This window comes from Panthera pardus, unplaced genomic scaffold (genome assembly GCF_024362965.1).
Source record: "Panthera pardus isolate Hobbes unplaced genomic scaffold, ASM2436296v1 HiC_scaffold_20, whole genome shotgun sequence".
Taxonomy (NCBI): Eukaryota; Metazoa; Chordata; class Mammalia; order Carnivora; family Felidae; genus Panthera; species Panthera pardus.
The window spans coordinates 68,076,345-68,103,275 of NW_026526766.1; the positions used below are offsets into that span (position 1 = coordinate 68,076,345).

At 44.8% G+C, this 26,931-nt stretch overlaps 1 long non-coding RNA gene across 1 annotated transcript; it reads right to left on the reverse strand.

The window, feature by feature from the left end:
- Window positions 1–1,382: 1,382 nt before the first annotated feature.
- LOC128778626 (uncharacterized) lies at window positions 1,383–13,625 on the reverse strand. The gene is made up of 3 exons (XR_008424299.1): window positions 13,483–13,625; window positions 12,907–12,975; window positions 1,383–3,241 (listed from the first exon to the last, which is right to left on the reverse strand). It is a non-coding gene; the product is annotated as an uncharacterized LOC128778626 (long non-coding RNA).
- Between the last annotated feature and the right edge of the window lie 13,306 nt (window positions 13,626–26,931).

The following is a 26,931-nucleotide window of genomic DNA, read 5'->3' on the forward strand; positions in this document are numbered from 1 at the left end:
ACTTCCCGCAGGCCACCCTGCAATGCCACGGCGTCAGTGCTCCCAGGCCAGCCTGTCCTACGTCTTAGGAGGAGTGCCCACCCTCCGTCCTCAGCGCCAGTCCTGTGGCTGTTGTGCTTGTTGCTTGGGCTTGAACCTGGAATCCACCTTGGGACCTGCGCCCCTAGGGGCTGGAGGCCCCACAGCTCTGGCAGAGCCACAGTGATGAGGGGACAGAAGGCTGGGAGTGCTGTCAGGGAGGATGCCACAGTCCCTCTCCCGACACAGGGGCCAGGGGGCTGCACCCTCCTCCTTCCAGCTTCCTCCCCACAGAGGGCAGTCTCCTAGACAAGAATGAAGTCGCCCTGCCCTCCTTGGCTCGCTCTCCCTCCGGACTGCACCAGGACACAGTGCTGTCCTCTCCCTCGTGGGCCCAGTAGCCAGGCCTGTCCTGGAGCCTGACAGTTGTCTCAGGCCGGGTGGGGAAAGGGTTATGATTAGAATTGTGGTTACAGTCGCAGTTAAGGTCATGGTTCGGGCTCACCTGGGTGGAAGGGGAGAAGGAGTAAGCAGATCCAAATTACAGCCTCCAGTCCAGCTTTACAGCAAAAAAAACCTGACATTTTGATCCCTTAGCTGACTCTTCTCAAGTGGCTTAGCTCTCATGGAACGGAGGCATATGACTAGTTAGCCAGAACCCAATAAGGAATCACAACTTGACATGAGAACCCTCTTCATGGTTGCTCCGTGTCTCACCATCAGGTTCCCTAGAGAAAGTCCCTGCTTTGTCTGGTACCAAGGGCCATCTCATTGTTTGCCCCAGGATAAATGGCAGCCGGGATACCTGCTGCTTTGTCACTTTGACCCCGCAGATAGGGAAATCAAGTAATGTGACGGTTGACATTTCCCAAGCTGTTTGTTGTGTAGTCATATTCCTGTAGATCGAACAACTAAATTGATCTTCGGTCAGCTGGTTGCCCTACCCTTTTAGGGAAGGGAGTGCTTTGCTTATGGTGCCTGATTTAGCCTTTCAGCAGCCCTACAGAGTCAGCATCATTATTTCTCCATTACAAGTGACAGAATGGAGTCTGAGAGGTAACACACCTTTGGTTAGGGCAGAGTCTCAGCCCAAGTCTTTCTGAGCCACCTCAGACGTAGGGGCACCAGCCCAGTCAAAAAAAAGACTCAGAGATCTGAGTTTCAGCTCCATGGGGCCCCTCTTCTAAGTTTTAATAATTACACCATCTCCGTTTGGTTCCTTGTTTCCTCTAGAAATTGTAGCAGATCAAAACACAATGAGATACCACCTCACGTGTGGTGGAATGGCCGTCATCAAAAATGTGAGACATAACAAGTGTTGGTGAGGATGTGGAGGAAAGGGAAGGCTTGGGCACTCTGGGTGGGGAGGTGAAGTGGTGCAGCCACAGTGGAAAATAGTATGGAAGTTCCTCAAGAAATTAAAAACAGAACCACCATAGGATCCAACAATTCCACTACTGGGTGTATATATTCAAAGGAAATGAAAACAAGATATCAAAAGCTTATTTGAACTCTCACGTTTATTGCAGCATTTTCATAGTAGCCAAGATATAGAAATAACCTAAATGTCTATTAATGGATGAATGGATAAATAAGATACACACACACACACACACACACACACACACACACACACACACAGAATATTATTCGGCCATGAGAAAGAAGGATATTCTGCCATTTTTGACAGTATGAATGGATCTTGAGGACGTTGTGTTAAGTCAGAAATAAGTCAGATGTAGAAAGACAAATACGATATGATATTACTTTTTCAAAGACAGGAAGAGTAACAGCATCTTTGTGTGCCAATGGGAATGACTATGTAGAGCAGAGGGGGGAAGCGTCGCTAGAATACTATTCCTATGGTGCATGAATGAGAGACTACACATCAGTCATTCCTCACCCTCGATCCTCGGTGTTGGATGGTTGGATTGTTTTCATTTATTCAGTGTTGTGGAGCCATGTGTCTCTTTTGTGGATATCTCCACCCTGATAGGAAGGATTCTGGGAACTTGGAAGACAGTTTGAAGAGATGAAAGACAATGCAAATTTCCTGTTGTACTTGCTTGAGCACCTGGACACACAATCTTCAGCTCCTTAGGCACCTCTGTCCTGGTTTGCCAAGTTCTTGGTTAACAATTGGTGAGATCCTCTGTAGCTCCCAGAAAGCAGCATCACTGGGGCCCCAAGTTTCACATCCTACTTCTAATTACTGGTGTTCTCTTTCTGCCACCATCAAGACTGAGGATGATATGACCAGGAAAAGGAGTGAGATGCCAAGAAGGTAGGAGGAAAACTTGAGAGGAAGGTGTGGAGACCCAGAGAAGTGAGCCTCGTGAAGAATGGGGTGATTAACATGAGACTCACAGAGAGGCCAAGGGAGATAAGCACTGAAACGCACCCACTGGGTTTGGCAAAAGGAGGCTATTGACCTTTGTCAGAGTGGTTTCAGTGGAGAGGTTGGGAGCAAACCAGATTGCTGTGGGTTGAGGATGTGTGGAGGCGAGGAAGTAGAGACCAAGTGTGAGGGATATTTGCTCAAGTTATTTGGCAGTGAAGCGAAGGCAAGAGATGTGATGATGACCCGAGGGCAAGTTGGGGTGAAGGGAAAGTTGTTCCAGGCTGGGAGATATTTGGAGGGTTCAGGTGCAGGAACGAGGTACCCGGAAGAAGGATTGGAGATCAAAGACAGAAAGGGAGGGGAGTCTGTGGAACAGAGTTTTGAAGGAGATGGAAGGGATTCTGAGTACGACCCAAGGAGAAGAAGGAAAATAAGCAAAAATACAACGATGATTTGAGAAGAAGTTGGGTGTTCAGTTGGTGTACAAGTTTGTGTAGGAGACAAAATTCTGTAGGATGAGGGCCTTTGGGAAATGAGAAATGAGGCAAAATATTTTTGGAGGGCTAGATCAGCAAGCAGGCAAGAACTAAGTAGAGGATTTGGGAGCGACATCATGGGCCCACTTACTCCACCAGCATGAATTTAGAGCCTGGTGATGTTCCCTGATCCCCCAGATAGGAGGCAAGTAAATGTGACCAAAGGACAAGGGCAACATGACATCCCCAGATCAGGAATAATCGACACTATAAGTAAGGATTCTGTCAAGTATTACAGATGCATTCCTACCCACCCAGTGATAACATCTAAGAATCAGGCTTACCATCCTTGCTTTCTCTGGCCCATTGCAATGTGGTGGGATGACAGAAACTCAACTTTCTCTTTCTATCAGAGAAAAAAAAATGGAGAATCAGAGAGGAACTATTAAGAAAAGTTCCAGGGGTTCCTGGGTGGCTCAGTTGTTTGAGCCTCCGACTCTTGATCCCAGGGTTATGGGATCAGGTCATGATCCTAGGGTCATGGGATTGAGCCCTGCATCGGGCTCCAGGCTGAGTGTGGAGCCTGCTTGGGATTTTCTGTCTCTGTCTATGTCTGTCTGTCTCTCTCTCTCTACCTCTGCCCCTGTCCCCCATTCGTACACTCTCCCTCTCTCTCTCTCTCAAATGAAAAGGAAGAAAAGAAAAGAAAAGAGAAGAAAAAAGAAAAGAAAAAAGAAAAGAAAAGAAAAGAAAAGAAAAAAAGAAAACTTCCAGACAGCTCAGTCAGAAAGGAAATCAGCTAATGTGGGGCTCTCTGTAGTAAAAACAGGATAAAGAAGCTTCTTTGAGCATAATAATGCCAGGGCTGTGGTGTTATGAGGAAAAGGGTTGATATTTTTCTCCTAGAAGAAATATGTATTCATCCTATGAGAGGAGACTGTTCCCTTTGGAAGAAGGCTAATGGCTTCAGTGGTAAGGGCTGTTGCCCTCGGCTGGTTCAGAAGGAACGAGCTGCAGAGCTCAAACTGAAATCAGAGCACACCAAGCCTCCACACCCCCTCCTCATCCCAATCCATGGGAGTGATTGGAAAACAGGTAGGGCAGCATTTCCCATAACAACTAGTGAAACAGGGTTCCAGAGTTTGCGAGATGCAAAAACTGAGTCAGAGCTCGGAGGTGGGGACAGTGGGTTGAGGAAGTGGCTTAAGGAGAGTACGTGGGAGGAATAGGACAATGAGAGATGGAGGAGTCAGAGAAAGATGGGGGGTGAGTCTGTATTGATGTGGATGGCAGAGCGGCTTCCCAGGCTGAGAAGTCGTGTGGAGACTCCTGCCTAGAGGTCCCCAGTGTGTGACTTACTCCTCTGATGTCACCTTCTTGAAATGCTTCATATTATTTTGAACAAGGGGTCTTACATTTTCGTTTTGCACTGGGACCTGCAGGTGATACGGCTGACCTTGTGGGAAAGTTTTTAAGAACCTAAACATGGTGATTGAAGTCATTGCTACCACTTTGGGTTGATGTTTGATGTGTTAGTATTAAGGCCAGTTGTATACTGCCAGGCTGAAAACACCACAAATCAGCCAACATCTCAGCCAAGACAAGAGCCCCTCAGCCTTCGTATTCCTCCTCACAATAATAGGGGATGACACTTTACTCACACCTGCTACCGCCATCATGACATAGAAGGGAATGGCTCAGCTACACCCTGGCAGCCAAGATAATGCCCTCGTCCTTAATCCCCATGGGATGGCATTGTGTGGTTGCCATTACCAGAGATCTGTGTACCTCTTGGCTCCTTTGAAGTAAGCCAAGTACCTCTTGGCTCCTTCAGTTTCTCTTACTGCTCTCTGTCCTTCATTCAGCAACCATCTACTGGTAGTTATTAGATGACACATGCAGTGTTCCATCTCCAATCCACCCACCAAGAGCTCAGCATGTCTTAGCTACCCTTCAAAATAAAGGATTCGAGCTCTGCGCTGACAGCATGGAGCCTGCTTGGGATTCTCTCTCTCTCCCTCTCTCTTGCCCCTCTCCTGCTCATGCTCTCTCTTTCTCTCTCAAAATAAATAAATAAATAAACTTAAAAAAAATAATAAAGGAGCCCAGTAGAGAAAGGCCTGGAATGAACAGGAAGGAAGGAGTGGCCACTTTCTCCACCCACTTTTCAAGTCAAATTCAAATTCAAAATCCTCTCTTCTCCTGTTGCAAGTTCACAATTTGAAAAGTAGCAATTTATCTTGCAGTATGAGGGGAGACTGGTTGGCTCAGTTGGTTAAGCATTTGGCTTAGGCCATGCTTAGGCCTACTTTGGCTCAGGCCATGATCTCATGGTTCATGAGTTTGAGCCCCGCAATCGGGCTCTGTGCTGACAGCTCGGAGCCTGGAGCCTGCTTCGGGTTCTGTGTCTCCCTCTCTCTCTCTGTCCCTTCCCCCCTGTGCTCTCAATCTCTCAAAAGTAAATATGTAAACATTAAAAAAAAAAAAGTCTATCTTAGGGCGCCTGGGTGGCTTGGTCGGTTAGGCGTCCGACTTCGGCTCAGGTCATGATCTCACGGTCCGTGAGTTCGAGCCCCACGTCGGGCTCTGTGCTGACCGCTCAGAGCCTGGAGCCTGTTTCAGATTCTGTGTCTCCCTCTCTCTCTGCTCCTCCCCTGTTCATGCTCTGTCTCTCTCTGTCTCAAAAATAAATAAACGTTAAAAAAAAAAATTAAAAAAAAAAGTCTATCTTGCAGTACGAATTTAAAACCTTATCATAAATTTTCAAGGGTGCCTGGTTGGCTCAGTTGGTAGCTCAGTCAGTTAAGTGTCAGACCCTTGATTTTAGCTCAAGTCAAAATCTCAGGGTTTGTGAGTTCGAGCCCCATGTCAGGCTCTGTGTTGACAGTGTGGAGCCTGCTTGGGATTCTCTCTCTCCCTCTCTCTCTGCACTCCTCCCCCACCCGCTTCACTCGTGCACTCTGTCTCCCTCTCAAAATAAATAAACATTTTTAAAACAAGTTTCCACACTGGAGTCTAGAGAGAAGTAGGTCTTCTAGGCACTGGTGCAGGAGGGAGGTACAAAAACAAGTGAGCTAATCACTCAACATAGTAGAAGACAGAAGGAATCCTTGTCTGAACGTCCATTTCTAGCACGTTCTCCATGGGAACACGTGGAATGAAAATGACTTTCCCCCTTTACACTGCATTTCCACTTCTCTCCTCAACCACTGGCAACAGCTTTGTGTATATTCTCCTAGACCCCCTCTCTTCACATGTCATATGTGTGTGTGTATACCTTACACCTAATTTTTATACCGTATAACGTAAATTTTTCTCTCTCAACCATGTTTAAGTGTGCGGTTCTGTGGCATTAAGTACATTCCTATTGTTGTTATTCCTATGGCAACTATCATCACTGTCCATCTCCAGGACTCTTCCCATCCTGCAGATTGAAACCTTATATCCATTAAACAATAGCTCCCCACTCCTCCCTCCCCTAGGCCCTGGTGAGCACAGCTCTACTTTCTGTCTTGATGATTTTGACCTTTCCGAGGACCTGCTATGTCTCGGTTCATTTGAGCTACTATAATGTGACACCATAGACTGGGGAGCTTATAAGCACTAGAAATTCATTTCTCATAGTTCTGGAAGTTGGCAGTCCAAGAGCAAGACGCCAGCAGACTAGGTACCTAGAGACGGCCTGCTTCCTGGCTTATGGACAGCTCTCTTCTCCCTGTGTCCTCACATGGTGGAAGGGGCAAGGGAACTCTCTGGGGTCTCTTTTATCAGGGCATTAATCCCTCATTCATGAGGACTCTACCCTTATGACCTAATCCAAAGGCCCCACCTCCAAACACCATCACATTTGGGGGTTGAGTTTCAACATATGAATTTAGGAGAGACACAAACATCAGCCTATAGTATCATATAAATGGAATCCCATGGTATTTGTCTTTTTGTGACTGGTTTATTTCACTTAGCATAATGTCTTGGAGGTTTTTTCCGTGTAGGACACGTCAGAATTCCTTTCCTTTGTAAGACTGCACAGTAGTCCATTGTATGTCTATACCACATTTTGCTTAACCATTCTCATAGAACGTTTTTTTTTTTTTTAACTTCACACACTTCATCCAAAAAACAACAACCTTATGAGGGAGGTACCATTATTGCCCCCCTTTTACAGACAAATATCCAGAAATACAGATGAATATCCAATAACCAGAGAATGATGAAGTAACTTCCACTTGACACAGTGAAGCATAATGGTAAGAGTTCCGTCTCTGGAAACAGAATGTCACTTCTTGGCTGTGTTACCTTGGGCCTAGCCTCTCTGCTTCAGTCTCCTCTTCTCTTCTGCAGGATGCAAATACTAATAGTACCTATCTTATAAGATTATTGTGAGGATGAAACAAGACAAGCCATGATAATGTCTGAATAGCAGCTGGCACTTCATGGACACTCAATATATGCCAACTATTATTAATATTATTTAAAAAAAATGCCGATCGGGAGTGGCTTGGAAAATGTTTATGACACAATAGCCAAAGCAAAAAAAAGAAAAAGAAAAAATCCACTAAATACCGTATCGCCTATGATTGCAATTCTGTGAAAACTCTGTTCATTTATGGAAAAAGGACTTGAGGGAAATACACATAATGTGAAAATAATTTCTCTGTTAGGGTTAGAGATTATGTATAACTCTTAAAAAAAATTAATTCTTGGGGTGCATGGGTGGCTCAGTTGGTTAAGCGTCCTACTCGGGATCTTGGCTCAGGTCATGATCTATGATTCGTGAGCTCAAGCCCCATGTCAGGTTTCATGCTTTGGGTTTTGTCTCTCCCTCTCTCTGCCCTTTCCCCGCCTGCACTGTCTCTCTCTCAAAGTAGATAAATAAACTTATAAATAAATAAATAAATAAATAAATAAATAAAATTCATTCTCTGAAATCTTGTAATTTGCAACAACATGGATGGAACTAGTGTGTATTATGCTAAGCGAAATTAGTCAGAGAAAGACAAATATCATTTGACTCCACTCATATGTGGAATTTAAGATACAAAACAGATGAACATAGGGAAGGGAAGCAAAAATAATATAAAAAGAGGGAGGGGGACAAAACATAAGAGACTCTTATAGAGAACAAACAGGGTTGCTGGAGGGGTTAGAGGTGGGGGGATGGGCTAAATGGGCAAGGGGCATTAAGGAAGACACTTGCTGGGATGAGCACTGGGTGTTATATGTAGGGGATGAATAACTGGATTCTACTCCTAAAGTCATTATTGCACTAAATGCTAACTAACTTGGATATAAATTAAAAAAATAAAATAAACAAATAAATAAAAGAGAAAAAATAAAATAAAATTCATTCTCTAAGGGGCCCCTGGGTGGCTCAATCGGTTAAGCTTCCGACTCTTGATTTCGGCTCAGGTCATGATCTCATGGTTCATGAGATGGAGCCCCACTGAGAGCACGGAGCCTGCTTGGGATTCTCTCTCTCCCTCTCTCTCTGCCCCTCCCCCCCAATAAATAAATAAACATTAAAAAAAAATAAAAATAAATAAAACTCATTCTCTAATAAGAAAGGGAGAGAAGAAAGGAAGTAAATTCCAACTATGGACTTTGTCCTTGAAGATGCAAAGGAGGTTCTCAAGCACCCCCCCTCGCCCCCCACCACCAAACATATGCCTGAGCCATGCCGGGCTAGCCCACCATGCTCTCTTCTCTCCAAAAGCTGCCTTGTGGCTTTGTCCTTCCGAATTACAAACATCAGTGATTTGTCTCCATGGTCATTCATTTACCTATTCATTTAATAGATATTTACAGAGAGCCTCCTATGTGCTACACACCATTGTGGGCACTATATATTTGATGGTGAACAAGACAGGGAAGGCTTTGGAGGCTGACTTATAATGAGGAACTTAAGACAATAAGGCAACAAATTCATGAATAAAAAAGATCAGATACTGCTATGCAGAGAACTAAAATATGGGATTGTGACAGTGGCTGATGGTGTGGCTACTTTTGATGGATGGTCAAAGAAGGCTTCTCTGAGGAGGTGGCATTTCATCTCATGGCCAGAAGGTACCAACCTGGGAATACCAGGAGAAGAATATTCTGGAGGGTGGACAGCATATTCAAAGGCCCTCGGACAGAAACCTGCTGGTGAGTGTGGGGGAGGAAGAAAAGCTAGTGTGATGGGTGAGGGTAAAGGCAGGGTGAGATGAGGCCAGATTGGGTCAGGCTCTGTGAGGGAGGGCAAGAATTTTGAATATTATTCAAAGCAAGATGGCAAGCCATTGAAAGGTTTTTATTTTTTAATTCTTTAAGTTTATTTATTAATTTTGAGAAAGAGCGAGCAGCAGAGGGGCAGAGAGAGAGGGAGAGAGAGAGAGAATCCGAAGCAGTGCCCCACTGTCAGCGTGGAACCTGACGTGGGGCTCGAGCCCACGAACCGTGACATCATGATGTAAGCTGAAACCAAGAGTAGGACGTTTAACCGACTGAGCCACCCAGGTGCCCCAAAACGTTTTTAAATAAGGAAGTCACTTGATCTGATTTATGTTTTTAGAAAGATCCTTTGGCTGCCATGTGGCAAATGGATTGCAGGGAGGGCTCTGTAGTGACCCAGTGGAGGGCTGCTCACGGATTAAGGTGTTGGCATTGGAGGAGAGAAATGGATGTTGGGATATCTTTTGGAGGCAGAGGTTCTAGGACTTGCTGAAGGCCAGGGAAACAGAGGAATTAGAGAAAATTCCTAGGTTTTTGGCTTGGGTAATTGGATGCTAATAACTTTTATGGGGAAAATTGAAGAAACAAATATTTCAGGGGGGGAAAAATCAATAATCCCATTAATGATCTTAGTAGAAATATCAAACAGAAAGTTCATTATGCGAGTCTGGGTTTCCAGAGAAATATCACAGGTTTGGAAACCTCCACATGTGGATGGCATTTAAACCAGGAGATTGGCGGGATCACCCAGGCAGAGTGTAGATGGAGAAGAAAAAAAGCCAAGGACTGAGTCCTGAGTTTTTTGAGGCTGAGAAATTAAACAGAAAATGGAGAATCTGAAAAGGAGACTGAGGAGGACCAGCCAGTGAGGTAGGAGGAATATCAGCAAGTAAGATTGCCTAAAGCCAAGAGAAGAAAGTGTTTCAAGAAGGAGGGCACCAGTCAACTGTGTCGAATGTTGCTAAAACATCAAGTAAGATGAGGAGTAAACACAAGGTACTGGCAGCAAGGAGGTCACTGAATTTCACTGCAGACATAATGAACATGGAAGCCATACCAGTTCGTGAGCCCGGTAGGAAAGGGTTTGAATTTTAGTTCCACCACCTACCAGCTGTGTGACTGGACATGTTATTTAATTTGTCTGTAAATTTGGATGATGACAATTACCTGATGGGATTGTGTGAAGTGTAAATGAGGTAAAATACACAAAATTGCATAGCACTTAGTACATATTGGTTCCCATTTGGGGAGCAGCTGTGGAAAGGCGGGAAACTTAGGACAGCCCCAGGGCAGAGGTCTTGGTGTCCTCAGGTTCTGTTTTTGAAACCTTAGAAGTGCTTGTTTTCAAGTAAAAGAAAAGGGTTATTGACCAAGAAGCAGAAAGTTTGGGTGGCTGACTTTGTCGAAGAGGGAGATGAGGGCAGGTTTCTACCATTGCATCCCAGGCTGAGCTCTTAGCTTCTTGGAGTGGCCTCAGGCGTCTTCTCTATTGAAATTTGAGGTCATGTTTTCATACCAGTTGGTGACTATCCTCACTCCTATTATGTTCTGGACTGAGCAGAATGGATTGAGGCTAAAGGTGACTGACTTGGTGTCTAAAACCTTGAATGGTATGTTCTGAGCAAAAGTGGTATTAGGGGTAATGCTCCTGTTACTTGGACAAGTTTCCAGGACTTACAAAAAATTCCAAGGGGTGCCTGGATGGCTCAATCAATTAAGCATCCGACTTCAGCTCAGGTCATGATCTCACAGTTCAGGAGTTCAAGCCCTGCATCAGGCTTTATACCTGCATACCAGCATGGAACCCGCTTTGGATCCTCTGTCTCCCTCTCTCTCTCTCTGCTCCTCCCCTGCTTGCTCTCTCTCTCTCTTTCTCTCTCTCTCTCTCTCTCTCTCTCTCTCTCTCTCTCAAAAAGAAAGAAAAGAAAAAAGAAGTTCTAGACCCTGCAGTAAGAAGACCATGGTTCCCCTAGCCCTTGCATGGAGAGAAGTGGATCAGACATAGAAGCGGATCCCATTTCAGGGTATATTTGTGCTTTCTTCATGTAGAGAGGTAGCTGTGACTATGGAGTAGAAAACGTCCAGAACGAGTGGTCACTGAACAGCAGTGAGCAGGTGTTGGAGTTAGTGCTTATTCCAAATGGTCGGGTCTGGAGTCATCCAGTTCTTAGTCCCAAGAGTTACTGGGAAATGTCAGGGGCTGAGTAGGGAAACTGCCAAGAGATGTAAATGAGAATGAGTGCCAGGAAAGCAGGTAGTGCCTAGGATAGGGAAGGCATCCATTCTACACCCCTTGGTCCATGACAGACACCACTAATCCATCCCAACTCATTCCCACTAAACCTGAATTCAGCCTCTAATCTAACCCAAACCTAAACACATTCTCAACATAGAGTTCTATGCCACCACTACCAGTACTTTGACCTTTGCCTACAAGACAGACCTAGTAAATATTCTCGAATTAAGACAAGTTTACGAATCTAACTGGCGCTCAAATAACTTTGTACAGCCTGAGTAGAGGAGTGAGTCTGGAGTGTAATAGTATCTAGTAGCACCTGACCATCATCTTCAATCCTTCATTATATGAGACTGATTTCAGGAGATGATGGAATTTTGGAATTGAACTTTCCTGGACATCTAAGAGCAGTTATTTTCAAATGTTATGATCTTGGTAAATGCAGACTCTGACTCAGTAAGTCTAGAGTGGGAGGTGAGATTGTGCATGGCTAACAAGCTCCCAGGTGGTGCCGATGCAATTGAATGAACTACGGTCTATACTTTGAGTAACAAGGGAATTGACCATGTTAAGCAATGACTCACCAGAGAGGAGAGGAAAATTTCAGACAAACAGGAACCTAATAGGGCTCACAGTGTTCTAGAGAAAACTTGGCAAGATCCTGCAGCCACCTGGACAAGCAATCCAGGATGAGGTAACTCTACCATGTAGACTCATGTTATGAAATATATGAGTAGCTTGAAGAGAATACATGCTCCAAACTCCCATTGCCTTGTGTGCAAGTTGCCACTCATGAGCGGAGAAAGGTGATGGCCACTGGGCACCTCACCTTGTCACTTGGGAAGAGAGGCAGTGAGCAGGCTGCCAGGAGATTCCTTGGACTTAGCTGGGATCAGGACAGGATGGGGGAAACTGCAGTGTCCCAGGAGTAGAGAAAGTGGCCAGGGGCTATGCCCTTTACAATAGTAGATCCAGCTTTTTCAGGACCAGAGATAGTCCTGGAGCATAAGCAACCAACCTGAGATAGCCTCTCTAACTCACTTCTTTACCTTCTCCCTCAGTTTCTACAGAGAATACTTGTTCAAGCAGCCTTCCTGTCAGAGGAGAGCTGAGTTAAAGATGGTTTGCTTATGGGATCTTTAAATGCATGTATTTCATATTGAGTACAACCCTGGCTAGTCTCAAAGCATATTCAGATAGGTGACTGAAGGCTAAAGTAATTGGTTATGAAAGAGGGCACAGAAGAATATTGGGGAATGGCTACCACCACCAGACATAGGTCTTCTTGAGGGCCTCCATGCTAAATGTACCAATGTGCCATACCAGGCAGCAAAGTGTGATGGAAAAGGTACTGGTTTGAATTCGAATCTCAACTCCTCACTTAATACCTCTGGATGTTGGATAAGTTACTTGGTTTCTCTGAACCTTGTTCTCCTCATTGGCAAAATATTATCTCCTTGCAGGGCTAATGTCAGATAAATGAGGCAATGAATGGATACATGCTGAAGGCAACACTTGCCTCATCCTAAGCACTCATGCATGGGGGTTCCCTTCCCAGCTCCACTTCTAAGAACACAGCCCCTGCTGCCCATGAGGAGCTTTGGCAAGGTTGTTGATGACCCCACCTTGTCTCTGCTGGACCGTCTTCCTCTTCCGTCCAACTGGCAGCATGCCACTGGGAAACACATGCTTCTCTTCAATTGTAAAATGAAAATGTGAGGGATTAATGAACCACTGTATTTGGACATATCTAGAATGACCATACATCACAGCACATCCAGAACAAGGATCCAGCTTATACCTGATGTCCTGTCCTGTTCAGCAATATAATACTCTCAAGGGTCCCGGTTTGGGTGATAAAGTATAAACTCTAAGGGGCTGTGCAAATACTAGGCAGTGTACATTGTATTTTTGGTTGGAAGTTACTGCTGCTAAGCCTACATTAAGGCTGGAAACACAAGAGTTGAAATGGTTCTTTTTACCTTCCTTATTTGACCTTATTTGACCCCCTTATTCCTACCTTTTCCCTTGGTCTGAGGGGAGGGACAAGAGGAAACCTGAGGAGTTTTGATGACTGGAGAGAGCCTCAGGAGCAGGAAAATCTCCCTGGCCAGGAGAGTACCCTCCCAGCTCCCCCTCCACCCATGCCCACCATCAGCCACCAGGCTCCCTTCCAGCCCCACCCAAGACCAGTGACTCACCCCCATCCAGGCCTAGACCTGTCTTCAAACAGTGCATGAAGCGTCTCTGCTCTCCCTCTGCCAGTGAGGGTGGCAGATATTGTCCTGAGAATGTTAAACCCACATGCACTCTGGGAGGCCAGATCCTGGCTGGGCCACCTGGATGGATTGTTCCAACATCTCTCTTCATCCTCCTCCTCTCGTCCCCCTCCCCTTACTCCTCCTCTGCCTCCTCCTTCTCCTCCTCCTCCTCCTCTTCCTCCTCCTTTTTTCTCTTTCTCTTCTCTCTCTCTCTCTCTCTCTCTCTCTCTCTCTCTCTCGCCTCTTAAGGGAGCTAAAATGAAATTGAGCAATACTCTGGAATAACTGGGTCAAGTCAGCCATGTGTGGGGAGTAAGAGACAATTGACTGTGTAGGTGACTTCGGATCAGGCAGACGCACCATCAGCCAAACAGGAAAATCTGGAAAGTCTATGCACTGACTATCCAAGGACCCCTCACTTACTGGGTCAAGGCCAGCTCCGCTCAGAAAGCTAGAGAGCTTTTACCACCACGCCCCTAACCATCAGCTTCATCTCCCTCCATGCTCAAAACATACCTTAGTCTTGAGCCACACTGGACTTTGCTGTATCTCCTGAATATGTCAACTATTCATGCCTCTGTGCCTTTACCCATGCTGTTCCTTTTCCTTATGGTGCTTTCTCCCTTCTTTATAGCTCTGAAAACTCCTACTCCAACATCTGTTTCTCTGAGATTTCCCCAGGCAGAGCTAGTTTCCTTCTCTTCTCTCCTCCCAAAGCACAGCACCTGTATTTCCATCAATGCTGTAGAGATCTTCCTCCCAGCTCATTAGATTGTTAGTTCCTCAAGAGAGGGAACTTGTCTTACTCATCTTTGTATTTCCAGAGCCCGTCACCATTTTTGGCTCATGTGAGGTGCTTACTAAGTGTATGTCAAATTGATGAATGAATGAATGAATGAATGAGTGAGTAATGGTAAGAGGGTTGGCTATGGGGTCAGGATTGGTGTCCCAGCTCTGCCAGCGGCCACTGTGTGATCTTGGCCAAGTCACTTAACCTCTCCTAACCTCAGATGCCTCACCAATAAGGTGGTAATAGTAACACCCACACTACCTACCTCATAGGTCAGCAGGGAGGGCCCAATGACATAAAGTATGGGAAAGCACCTTGTAAGCCAGAAAGGGAGATGCAGGCACTCCAACCCCATGAAGTCTGCTACATTAATTGGGCTTCAAAGCCCTCACTCCCGGGTGAGGTGTGCACTGGGAACAGACGCCTCTAGTCTCTGAACTCTCCAAGAAACTGTCAACAGAAGTATCTTTCAGTGCAAGCACAGAGACAGATGGATGTGCTTATATGGAAATGTGTTTTTAACAAATATAACATGAGAATGGAATTCTTTTTTCCCCACATCAAGCCTTGATAGCTAATTAAGTCCACCTGGAGAGCCAGGGTTTGGGCAAGGAAGAGTCCTTATTCCATGTTTGGGAAAGAAGTTACGGTAGCTATCTCATGAGGATCTGGGGAAAGGCAACGGATAAACCAAGTCATTTCATTTGAAGGATCTCAAAGATTATTTAGTCTGACCTCATCGTTTTATAGGCAACCCAGAGAGGGGACATGATTAGCGTAAGACACTGGGAATTGTCAGAACTGGGCATGACCTCCACTGCTTTTTCTCCTACATAGCCAATTCTGCTGACCCCAGACTGGGATGACATTTCTTAGCCAGAGTCTGTTGATGGTTGTTAGACCAGCCTTTAGACAATGTTAATGATCCAAGGAAATACTCTTCATAGCAGACTTCATTTTTTTCATGGCAAATATTGTGCCCAAAAGAATGCTTTCAAGTTGATGGCCCTTGTTACCCTCTTGCCTTCTCTCTAATAATCCCCATTTTGTCAGGTCTCACATAGTTTTGAAATATTTATCCCTTTAATTTGCCTTTGATGTGTGGAGTGCCTGAGTAGATGCCAACAGCTGTGCTTTGGGACAGTGACACAGGGTCCAACAGGGGGTGCTGTGGATTGGTCCCCAGGTGACCACTCCCTGACCCTGCCACTGTGGCACCTTAACAAGACATTTCCATCCTTTGAACCTTTGTTTTCAAATCCATGAAATAAGGCTGAATTCCTTCCTGATTTCAGATCTATGAGATGAACATGGATTCTTGATGCTCACCTGATAAGAACAGGATGTTGCATTCAGATTTATTTTCTTAACTCAGGTGTCATCCCTAGTTGGGCTAGGGGCCCATGGTAGGGTGGGGTCCAAAATGGTGTTCCTCAAAATATTTGAGCAGGATGTTAGGTAAAATTTCAGCTGCAGCTGGTAGTTGAGTCTGGGTAGCAATTATCTCTTCTCTGTCTTGCTCTCTAGGACACTGAGGGATAAGAACTCTTGGCCTTAGCCACAGTCACAAATTTTTTGTTTCTTTACCATTACTAAATTATTAATTATTTGAGCTAATGTTCTTGACTTTGTTCCTACCTTCTCCCCTGGCCATCTCTTCAACCCCTATAGCTTCAACTACCACCTAGATGCTGGGGATTTCTCAAACTATTCTCTTGATCCAGGGCAGAACCATATACTCTTTCCCTTGGGCATCACCCCTAAGCTTTAGACTATACATTCAATATCTCCTCCTGAGTGTCCTGCAGTCCCACCACATTCAGCATCTCCTCCATTCCCTTGTTGCTGCTCTCTGCCTTCCCCATCTTAGTAACGATGCCATATTCAACCAGCTGGCCAAGAAGAGCCCTGTAAATCATCTTGATGCCTCCCTTGTCTTGCCTATCCCAGGTAACTCCTTCCCTAACCCAGCTCACATTCTTCTTTTCCTATTTCCACCACGCTTGCCCTGGTTCCTGCCTTATCATCTGTCACCTGGACCACTGTATCAATCTCTTAATCTACCTTCCTGCTTCTTCCTTAGAACCTTGTCTTCCGATCTATCCTTCACACTGCAGCTGTGAGTGCTTTTCATCCTTGATGTAATTTGAATCACCCAGGATGCTTTAACACACTGATCCTTGGTTCCACCCCCAGAAACTCTAATGTCATTGGTGTGGGCTGTGACCCAGTATGAAGAGTCTTAAATATTCCTCAGCTGATTTTAAAATAAAGTGAAGGTTGAGGGCTACTGTGCTAAAATAATTTTCTTAAACAACTTACAGGGTGAAGTCTGAATCCTATAACTGGCATTACTTAACCATTCCCAACCAGCCTTCCTCATCTATTGCCTTATCTGCCCAGGTGATTCCAGGATGTGGGCAAGGATTCCAGGATATTAGCTACAGCATGGATGCAGAGCGGTCCAGGTAAGGGATGATAAGCAAAAATTGAGAGCAGGATGAAAATGATGAATTCTACTAACCCTTTTGTCCTTTCTCAAACCCAGATGCATAATTGGTAAAAATACTCTTGGATACAAAATCTAATCCATCTTCCTCCAGTTCCTTTTCATTGTACGTCCTTCCAGCATGAGAGTGAATTTGGCTAAGCAAGCAAAGGAACCTAACTATTCTCCTAGTGAACAGGAGGGTGGGAAGGGACAGACTCATACCAGAGAGGCCTCTAGCAAACTATTGTACATATCTGCTAAGTCCCAAAGATGACATAAAACAGTTCTTTGCTTTCCCTTGGAGTAGCCCCTGCCCTTCTTAACCCACCTAAGCTAGACATCGAGCTTGTCTCTCTGTTTGCCTATCTTTTCTTTACATCAGACAGTCCTCTTGGTTTTTTGTCTGTTTGTTAATGTCTTTGCCCCCCACCCCCGCCCCAACCCCTAGGGTTCTGCTTCTCCTTTTCTTGGCTCTAACTCATGCTTAGCCAATTGGGTACATCTGGTTTCCCCTTGACTGAGCTGGTAGAAGTGAGGTTTAGGGACCCTTGGAATCCAATTCTGTAGGACTCCACTGTCCATGTCCTTTCCACTGTACCAAGCATCTTTTAGTAACTTTTGTTTTCTGATAAATCCAGACTCTTCTGAGAGCAATCTAATCTAAACAGTATGAGGTCAGAAAGCAGATGTGACCTCAAGAATGAGCATTTCCAAAGGCTTGTGTTTTCCAGATTAACGTTTTGCAATGAGGGGTCACAGTTCTCATGGGATTTCTTAGAGGAGCACTCTGGAGTTGGCATTGGGGTGGGGTGGGGGGGTAGAAAGTTCAGGGTTAGGAATCAGTAAAACTTCAAGAGTCCTGAATAACAGGTCAGGTTGGACTGAAAAAAGTCATTTTTCTTGTCAATAACTGAGAACAATATATTTGCTTTTGTTCGGTTTACTGTGAAGATCCTATGAAAGAATGTCTGAGGATGTGCTTTCATGGATGGCTGAGCAGAACTCCGACTGCATGAAGTATTGTTATTCTGCATGCAAATGCAAACAATTGATGCCTGGAAGTGAATCATGGAATAGAGGCATTAAATTGAAATGGCAAAACCAACCAGGTGTTGGATTCGTCAAGTGGTTCATATGGTTTTCTAACAAGGGATCATAATTTGTCTTGGGACATTCAAAAACTCCGATGAAACAACACTATGCAGGATGTAACATATTGAAGATTAAGACGTATGGGCATGATACCCAGATTTACAATACACTGGCTGTTTTGCAATTGAAAATCAAAAACCAGATTTGGGGAAGAAATGTTTCTCTAACATCCAAGAAGCACACAAAGGCCAGAATCCAAGGAAGAAGGTCCAGTGGGGGCTTCTAGAGTCTAATCCAGGTTAGCAAAGCTACATGTCCACAGGGTAAGACAATAATGAAGGGTGAGTGGACTGAGCTTCTGAAAGGCCATTACAGGGGCAATAGCTACTCCATGTCTGCCCATGGTGGCCTTGTAGGAATCAGACTGAGTGCACCAGATTTTCTGATTTTTCAGGAAAAGCTGGAAATGTAGGCTTCTGTTTGTGCATGTACATGAAATTTCCATTTTTAAGTGCTGTCAGTGGAACAAGTTTAAAATACTGGGTGGGCCAAACCAAACAGATGAGCTGATTGGACTTGGCCACAAGGCCACCCACCTATAACTTCTGCTCTGGGCCAGCTGGCAACCCGTTAGAACTACCTTGCAGAGGCTTTAGAAATCTCACTGCTTGGGCCTTACCCTGAACCAATTAAATCAGAATTTCTGAGAGTGAGACTTAAGTATGTATGTAAGTTAAAGCTGGCCAAGTGATTCCAGTTTTCAGCCAAGTTTGAGAACCAGTGCTTAAGAGCCTTGATACTCAAAATCTAGTCCTCATCCTGAAAACTGTGACACTGAAGAAAGTATTGAAGAAGACACAAATACATGGAAAGATACTTCATGTTCATGGGTCCGAATAATTAATGTTATTAAAATGTCCACACTACCCAAATCTATAGAGTCAATGCAATTCCAATAAAAAATCTAATGGCACTTTGCACAGAAATAGAACAAACAATCCTAAAATTTGAATAGAGCCACAAAAGACCCTGAATAGCAAAGCCGTCCTGAGAAAGAAGAACAAAGTGGAGGTATCACACTTTCTATTTTCAAACTATACTACAAAGCTACTGTCATCAAAATACTATGGCACTAGGGTCCTTGGGTGGCTCTGGGGTGCCTGGGTGGCTCAGCTGGTTGAACATCTGACTTTGGCTTGGGTCATGATCTGAGGGTTTGTGAATCTGAGCCCCACGTCAGGCTGTCTGCTGTTAGCACAGAGCCTGCTTTGGATCCTCTGCCCTCTCTCTCTCTGCCCCTCCCCTGCTTGCTCTTTCTCTCTCTCTCAAAAATAATAAATAAAAATTTTAAAAATAATAAGTAAATATAGTACTGGCATAAAAATAGACACATAGACCAAGGGAACTGAATCAAGAGCCCAGAAAAATCCCCACACATATACAGTCAACGAACATTCAACAAGGGAGCCAAGAATACTCAATGGGGGAAAGGACAGTCTCTTTAGTAAATAATATTTAGAAAACTAGATATCCACGTGCAAAAGAATGAAACTGGACCTCTATCTTACACCATTTACAAAAATTAACTCGAGATGGGTTAAAGGCTTGAGACCTGAGACTATGAAACTCCTAGAAGAAAACCTACAACAAAAAGTTCCTTGACATGGGTCTTGGCAATGATTGTCTGGATATGACAACAAAAGCAGAAGCAACAAAAATATACAAGTGGGACTACATCAAACTAAAAAACTTCTACCAAAAAAAAAAAATCAACAAAATGAAAAAGTAACCAATGGAATGGAAGGACATATTTGCAAATTATGTATCTAGTAAGAGGTTATATCCAAAATATATAAAGAACTTACAAATGCAACAGCAAAATGAAACCACACAAACAAACATAATCTGATTAAAATGGGCAAAGGACCTGAATAGACATTTTTCTAAAAATACATACAAATGACCAACATGTACATGAAAAGATGCTCAACATCATGAATCATAAGGGAAATGCAAATAAAAACCAAAATGAGCTGTCACCTTACACCTGTTAGAATGGCTAGCCTCAGAAAGACAAGAAATAAAAAATGCTGGCGAGGATATGGGGTAAGGGAACCCTCGTGCTCTGTTGGTGGGAATATATTGGTGTAAATTGGAAAACAGTATGGTGAGTCCTCAAAAAATGAAGAATATAGCTACTGTGTGATCCAACAATCCCACTTCTGGGGATATATCTGAAAGAAAGAAAATCAGGATCTCAAAGAGAAATCTGAAACCTCATGTTCATGGCAGCATTTACCATAGCCAAGACGTGGAAACAACCTACGTGTTTGTCAATGGATGAATTGATAAGTATGCACACACACACACACACACACACAGACAGAAGAATATTATTCAGCCATAAAAAGAAAGAAAATACTACCATTTGCAACATGGATGAACCTTGAGGCATTATGCTAAGTGAAATAAGTCAGACAGAGAAAGACAAATGTATGAGCTCATTTATATATGGAATAAGAAAAAAAGTAACTATGTGAGGTACTAGGTATGTTAACTAACCTTATTGTGGTAATCATTTCACAATATATATGTATATCAAATCATCACATCAAGTTTCAAAAATTAGCTAGACTAAACTAGATCTTGGGGTGCACATGTGAGGGGTAACACTATTAAAAAATACATGTCTTCCACTGGGAGGCTACTCCTATTGACTGACTCTACCCACCTGCGCCTTCTGGTAACTTTTTTTGCCACCTGGAAGGCTCTTCCTTTGCACTAACTTGTGACGTGTTTCTTTGCCTCCAGTAGGTTGCATAATCCTGTGGCAGCCACGGACTCTCCAAAAGGGTTTGAATCTCACAAGAAGGCAAGGGTGAAAGGGATCCTTCTAAGTGCTGGATTCCTTGAGATTCAAATGCCACTCTGAACCCCACTTCTTGACTTCTCCCTGCAGAGCAAATGGGGCCCTAACTCCTGAGCTAAGCATTCAAGGCCTTGGCAATCTAATGTCATCTTGCCTTGCAAAATTCGGCTCCTGTTACTCCCCATCACATTATGACTCTTGACCTCAAGGTTGTAAGTTCAAGCCCCACCTTGGGTATAGAGATCACTTAAACATAAAATCTTTAAAACATATAATAAAATAATATTTGCATTCCTCTAAAGCATATAACACAGACCCCTGAACATAACAGGCATTCACAAAAAAAATTGTTGGAAAAAAAGAGACTTCAAAAATTTTATGGCACTTAAAAAAAATTTTTTTTTTAATGTTTATTTATTTGTGTGAGAGAGAGAGAGATAGTGAGGAAGGGAGAGAGAAACAGGGAGACACAGAATCTGAAGCAGGCTCCAGGATCTGAGCTGTCAACCCAGAGCCTGATGCGGGGCTCGAAAACTCACAAACTGTGAGATCATGACCTGAGCCGAAGTCAGATACTTAACTGACTGAGCCACCCAGGAGACCCCAAAATTTTTTGGCACTTTTAAACCCATCTTTGTTCTAGAGCAGACATGGCCAAACATCACTAGTCTTGCTTCCTTAGCTAGTCAATTAGAAGTGGTTGCTTGAAGTGCTGTGTGGAGATAAAGCCACATCTGGCCTTGGGGGAAAAGAGTACATGATTGATTAGTAATGTCTGTCATGAGTGAAGGATTGGCAATGGCAACAAGCACAAAGTGGATTTGACATTCCTGTTCTAGGTGCCTGGCTGAACAGTTTATGATTCCTTTGGAATATATGCACAAAGCAAAGTAGAATTTCAGGATCGGCAAAGATAGACATTCCACCCCCCCCTCCCCAAGGAAAATGTAGCTTCTTTGTTGCTCTATGAATCCTTTGTAAGGTTCACACTCCTAATTGGTAATGGAACAATTACATTGTAGCCCCAGCTTATAAACTCAGTTCTGCCCATCAGATTTTATCTAATCTATTTGTGTCAGTATGAATTCAGCTGTAGAAGGAAATACCCTCACTATTTCAAGTAAAAAGCAATATGATACAGAGAATTCAGTGCTGTAAAAAGCATTGACAGGGTTGAAAGGCAAACTCTGGGCTGAGTCTCGGGAAACGGAACAACACCACAGAACAGAACTGGGCTTCTAGTAGAGATGCTATTTCTCCCACAACCAGGAAGGGTGGTAATGTTCATCCATCTTCTTTTTTATTTAAGCTTTATTTATTTTTGAGAGAGAGAGCGCAAGAACGTGAGAGGGACCCAAAAAAAGGGGGGACAGAGGATCCGAAGTAGGTTCCGTGCTGACAGCAGAGAGCCGGATGCAGGGCTGTAACTCATGAGCCATGAGATCAGGACCTGAGCTGAAGTCGGACACTCAATCGACTGAGCACCCAGGCACCCCTTCATTCATTCGTCTTCAAGAACATCATCTCAAGCACTGTTCACGGAGCCAGGTAAGCTCACTCTTTGCATGTTCTCTCTCCCCAGATTGCTTCCCTGCTCCTCGCATCAGAGTCTGTGCCCTAGAGGGCCTTATTCTCATCCTTTCCCAGCCACGGGGCAGCAGGGGAGCGGGAGGGTCAGGGCCCGCAGAGAGGAGAGGATATTGCTTGCCTGTCTGGCTTCCGTCCCCATTGTCCTGACCCAGGTGGTGATGCTGCAGGGCTCCCTTGTGGCCGGGTGCTATCCGGGCGAGGGGTGGAGCGAGCCCTTGGCCTTCATCGCCTTTCACCCATTATCAGAGGACTTTGCTGATGAAATGGCCTTGGCATAAGTGGTGAGTGTGGTTTTCTTAACCAGCGCTCAGTGTCAGAAGACTCAGATGTGTCAGGACATGGCCACAGAAGCAGCTGCGTCTGTCTTCGACACCACCCAGTTTCCAGCCTGCCCCCTTCCCCGCGTGTGTTCCATCGTCCGGCATTGCAGTGACTCCCGACACCTCACGTTTGCAGACTCCAGCCAGTGAGTGGGTTCCACCTTCACCCGCCAGGACCTGAGTAGCACGAGAGGTGGGCATCCACCCTAAGTCCACCTCACCAGCACAGGGGCCTCGGAAACCTCCAGAGGAAGCACAGGAGCCCATCCTTTTGCACAAGCACATTCCCAAACTTCCGGGGTTAGGAGCCCAGCCTCCCCTGGGAGAAAGGAGACAGGAAGACGTAGATACCGAGAAGCTTTCGTCACCACAGAGTCCGCATTTCTCCTTTAAAATGGAAAGAAAATGTGAATATCAACGGGTGCTAAGACCACAAAAAGAAACACCAGATACCGCGTGCCTCCCATAGTCTTAACAAACACCGCTGATAACCTTGTCAAAAGGATGAAGCTTGATCCCGCGTCTGGACCCAGCTGCAAATTTCCAGGAACTACAAATAAAGAAGTACAACAAGAATGTGCAATCAGCACAACCGACCGTGGAAACTCTGTAGGTCAAAAAGGCTGGTTCATCCACTCATGGGTGGCAATGAAATAAAGGAGCTGGAGGACAAACCTATAGATTAGAACATATTGAAAAGACACAACGAAGGTCTAAAGTGAGCTAGATTAAACTCAATCTTGAATCGCACCTGTGGACGGTAACACTAAAAAACAAAAACAAAACCAAATACCAAAACCAAATACCTGGGAGTGGTATGAAAGCATGAAATTTTTTATGGGGGTCTGTGGGGAGTGTTGCGACAAAGTTCTTTCCTTGACCCAGGCCGGGTTCATCTTATTATAATTCATTAGACCATAATTTGGTTTGTGTGGCTTCCTGTCTTTGTGGGTTTTGTCACAATAAAAATATTTTTGAAAAATAAAAAATTAGAAAGCAGAGAGGGAACGTGTTTCAGAGAGGGGGGGCCCTGCAGGTGGCAGAACACTGCACCAGAATGAGTCATGGGTTGAATACTATCCCCCGCTGTCTCTGAAAAACGCCTGCAGTCGCTCGTGCCTGCGTTCCTCACCTCTGTAATAATGCACCAACATGGCTAACCCCACCATCCTTTATGTTCTGTGGATTCTGTGTCAGGTTGAACCCTTCGACTGCTTCAGGTTTCAAGCTGACAAGACCCTGGACGATTGCTAAAGTTCAAAACACATTTTGTGAACAAATATGTTATGATCTGCTAAAATAACACATTTAATATGGCAGACACTGCCAGGAGCCTACCCCACGTCCATCTGGTCTCCTCGTCTTCTTACTAACAGACCCCTAACTATTAGGGATAGGAATGTGCCAGCTAAAACAAACTCTATTTCCCATGTTTTCATGTAGGAGAGATGGCCCATGAGGCCAGTAGGTAGGGCTTCCAGAGAACTGTTTGCTTTCCTGATAAAAAAAAATTGGCTCAAAAAAAGAGGTTAGAGTGGGAGAGAGCCAAAGCATAAGAGACTGTTAAAAACTGAGAACAAACTGAGGGTTGATGGGGGGTGGGAGGGAAGGTAGGGTGGGTGATGGGTATTGAGGAGGGCACCTTTTGGGATGAGCACTGGGTGCTGTATGGAAACCAATTTGACAATAAATTTCATAGATTAAAAAAATAAAAAAATAAAAAACTGGCTCAACCAGCTTATGATTTTTACCTTTTATCCTTCCTCCACATTTCCCCTGAAACAGGACAAAGGTCTAGATGAGCCTGTGAAAGAGGGCTGTGTGCTAAGTATGGCCGAGCAGGATGATGGAAAAGTCTGAGTTCCTGGGGCCCCACTGACTCCCTGCTCATCCCTGGCTGCTATGCTTCTAGACTTCCTGGTATGTTAAAAAATGAAACCTCTTGGTTGGTAAACCTCTGTGATTGATTTCTGTTACCTGCAGCCAATAGCCTGCTATAGAACTGGGTGCTTCTATCTGCCACAGTAGGGATTTCTCTGAAAACTAAAACTGACATTGCAATTGTCACCTCTCTACCGTTAGGGCATCTGAGAGCCAGTTTTGAGATGATCTTTGCTCTGGCTCAGAAGTAGAATGGCACCGGTGTAGGTAAGTAGGTCTCCCTTGGTTTTGGGGACTGATGGTAAGGAGCAAATGTTTCAGAAAAACAGAGATGCAGGCAGGAGATTCTGAGGCTTTCAACAGAGTTCATTAAGAACATGCTGAAGTGGGGGCGCCTGGGTGGCTTAGTCGGTTAAGCGTCCGACTTCAGCTCAGGTCACGATCTCGTGGTCCGTGAGTTCGAGCCCTGTGTCAGGCTCTGGGCTGATGGCTCAGAGCCTGGAGCCTGCTTCCGATTCTGTGTCTCCCTCTCTCTCTGCCCTTCCCTGTTCATGCTCTGTCTCTCTCTGTCTCAAAAATAAATAAACGTTAAAAAAAATTTTTTTAAAAAGAACATGCTGAAGTGAATGCAGAAGAGCTTTGTAGGTGACAGAGCACTGTGCACCTGGATGGGCTGGTTACCATGATCTTCAACTCTTTCTTACATGGTACAAATAGAGACCTCACAGATGTAAAGAACCGCAATGGGAAGAATACTAAATTGTGTTTTATTTATTTTTATTTTTTAAAGTTTATTTATTTACTTTGAGAGAGTGTGTGTGTAAGCAGGAGAGGGGCAGAAAGAGAGGGAGAGAGAGAGAATCCCAAGAAGTCTCCCCACTGTCAGCGTAGAGCCCGATGTGGGGCTTGAACCCACGAATTGTGAGATCATGACCTGAGCCGAAACCAAGAGTTGGATGCACAACTGACTGAGTCACTCGGGGGCCCCGGAAGAGCACTAAATTTTAAACGAGGACGAGTAGTCGAGGCCTGGCCCTACCACCTACTGGCCACATGACCTTGGACAGGTCATTCAGCTTCTATGTCTCAGTTTCTTCCTTAGCAAAATGAAGAGGTTAATGCCTGCCTTGCGGGACCATTGGGAGGCCTGGATCGATGACATCCGTGAAGCTGCTACCACAGCACGTGTTGCACTTAGTAGGTGCTCCACAAACGTAGGCCTTGCTCTTTTCTCACACTCAATACTGTCTCATTAAGTAACAGTTCAAATTATATCTAAATTGTCATCCCAAGACTGAACAGAACTTTAACTGTCCTCTGGTCCAGCTGCCATCTAAGGCCAAAGTCTCGGCTGCGATATCCCTTTCAGATGGAGAGCCAGCCTCTCTTTGCACACTCTTTGGAGTAGGGAGCTTCCTCCCAGGAACCAGACAGTAGCCTTTTCTGAGCTGGTTGAGCGCTGTTCCCTGAATTCTGAGCTATGTACGGTCTCTCCTCCCTGGCCTGGCTTTCTGGATGTCAGCCACTCTGACAAACTTAGTACTTTTTCCCTTGCACCAGGCGATCCGTCCCCACTGGTCAAAACTGGGTCCTGAGTAGCCACTCCCCATGGCGCCCGCTCCCTAGAGGTCAGACGCTGGCAGCCAGCCCACAGACCGCTGACTCTGGTCTGCATGTATGGAAGTTTTTTTGACCTCAAAATGTTGTGTTGTTGGTTTTTTTTAATAAATGGAATTAGTGACAACATTTAAAAATCAGAAGGTTTTTTCACATTTTAAAAGTTTATTTATTATTTTGAGAGAGAGAGAGAGGGAGTGAGCACAAGCAGGGGATGGGCAGAGAGGGAGAGGGAGACAGAATCTGAAGCAGGCTCCAGGCTCCAAGCTGTCAGCACAGAGCCCGACGTGGGATTTGAATCCACGAATCGTGAGATCATGACCTGAGCGAAAGTCAGACACTTAACCAGCTGAGCCATCGAGGCGCCCCAGAAGGTCTCACATTTTAAAAACCCAGGTTCTTACAGAAAATCTGTCAGTAGCAAGTCTTCATTCCCATATGCCAAGAGTTGGCTGGAGCTGAGTAGAAGCTACGTCAGACATGGGGGCATCGTGGTCTGCTGTTCTCTGTGTTCCTCACCTCTCTGGACTGACACTCATCTGGCTTGCCTCATTTATACTTAATCCCTGGTCTCTCTGGGCCTTCGGGCTTGCCTCCTGTGCTCCATTCCGTGGGGCCTTTCTTGGATGTAAACGGTTCATTTTCAGCCAGGACCAAGGTAAAACGCGTTCCCAGTAGGCAACTTGACTTTCTTCATCATTTTTGAGTGCCACTTTTGAACATTTATCCTAAAGAAGCA